A 2068-nucleotide genomic window follows, 5' to 3' on the forward strand; every position below is an offset into this window, starting at 1 on the left:
AATTTAAAATGAAAACGACAAAATAGTCATTGACAAAAAATTGCAAATATGAGCAATCGACCAAACAATATAAGTTTTTTCCACTATACATAGAAATTTAGAGAAATAAGATCAATAGCATTTTTAGTAACAATAAAGGTTCCTTGTTACAAATAGGCAACCAAGGATATATGCCTGTATAAAGATTACATCGTTAACTACTTAAATTTAGAGGATACTCCATGCTTCAGCAGCAGGTCTACACAAATTACAACAATACAGATATTAACATGGCACTTGCACAAGGAGGGCATGAAAATTTGTGAATTATTCCATATTTTTCATTCTTCAAATGCAATGAAAAACAGTTATTAAAAAGTTGATTACAAAAATACAAGTGTAACAAAACCTGAAATTCATAGAATTAAAGGTTAGTTTGACATCAGTGTATTAAACTTTCACCTTCGAAAGGCCCTTACATAGCATAACCTTTACAATACTTGAAATTAGATAACATTATCTTTTTATCCCAAAGAAATAAAATAATATAAAGACTTAGGAAAAAGGAATCTTAAACTTTTCCTATATGGAATGTAATCTGAAAGGACACATTTATTAATGAATCTATATATTATAAAACAATGTAGACTTCAAAGTATTATATCTAGAAGACAATGAAATAGATTATGGACTTTATACAAACATAGATACTTTTTTCAGACAATCACCAGGAATATCTTTAATTTCTGTACTATTCTTTTCAACAAATAAGATAAAATTAAAAAAAATCACAAACTCTGCAGAAATCATTATAGATGCATACAAACAACTCTTGAATACATTTTGTCATCAAAGTCAGGCAATTCACGTGGAAGAATAACATGGAATCCATTAATTTTTAAATTAAGATCTTAATGTTATTTTGTATTTTGAAAATATTTTGTAGGGACAGAAAGGATGGACTGGCACTTTTGAAATTTAAGAAACTTAACCAAACCATTACTACATAGGAGAACAATTTGTACAGCCTTCCACAACTTCAAAGAGTTAGTGATACATACTTATGCTTTTGGCAATATCAAATGCAGTTTCTTCCAAGTTGTTCTTCAGTCCGTTTTGAAATCATGTTTAAACAGAAGGAGATACAGCGTATCTTTGCTATTTCTATCCCAAGAAACAATATTTAAGGAGGTCAAGAGGCCTTTAGTTTGGGGATTGGTATCTGAATCATGATGAAGTAAGAAAGAATCCATTCTGGTATTATTCCACATATACGCACTGTGCAGGGGTGCCAAGCCATTCAGAATTCTTGCATGAATATCTGCCTTGAGCTACCAACTCATGGACAATGTCAAAATGTCCACTCTAGGATTCCCGATGAAGAGGGGTATACTTACCTGATTTCTAGTATACATATGAGTGGCCTTTTTGGAAAGTAGTCTCAGCACTATAGTAAGCCGATTAATTTCAGCATCTCAAAGAAGAAATTTGCATGGATTCTTCTCCATTATTTTCTTGCAATTGATACCTTCCTCACGTTTTCATCTTGTTCCTTGTCTTCATCAGAATTGCCTAACCAGAGACTTTGAGTACCAGTGGGAATGAGGTGTCCATGTATTTCCCCAATAGTCACGTAGGTTGAAATGGTCAGAAAAATCCGGTGAATTTTCTGCATGTTTTTTCACCATGATTTATTTTCTCTTTTTCCATTTTTACTATTTTAAATTATGGTAACTGGGGAGTACTGAATTGATAGAGAGCAGAGGAAAGATTTTCCTCCGTATTAAAATGCACAGACTGAAAATGAGGGACAGTGGTGTCTTCATATGCAGCTTATTCTAGGAAGGAGAAAATAGGAAACAAAGCCTACTATGTAAATGATTTGGGAAATACAAAGATATAGTGTAAGAGAAATTACTATTCAATATATGAGCTTTAAGAGCTTTCTAATAGATCCATCATTTATTGGTAACCAACATTAGAAAAAAATGTATAATGCAGTAGTAAAATAGAATTCCTTTGTATGACTACCTAAATACTTGTTTTTTTTTAAACACTTGTTTCCATCTAAAAAATTAGGCCTGGGCTG

General features: G+C 31.8%; 1 pseudogene; it reads left to right on the plus strand.

Moving 5' to 3' along the window:
* The first annotated feature begins 221 nt into the window (after positions 1-221).
* Positions 222-321, plus strand: LOC138811585 (U6 spliceosomal RNA; annotated as a pseudogene).
* The last annotated feature ends 1747 nt before the right edge of the window (positions 322-2068 follow it).

Source organism: Dipodomys merriami, unplaced genomic scaffold (genome assembly GCF_024711535.1).
Source record: "Dipodomys merriami isolate MVZ:Mamm:240054 unplaced genomic scaffold, mDipMer1.0.p SCAF_537, whole genome shotgun sequence".
NCBI classification, from domain to species: Eukaryota; Metazoa; Chordata; class Mammalia; order Rodentia; family Heteromyidae; genus Dipodomys; species Dipodomys merriami.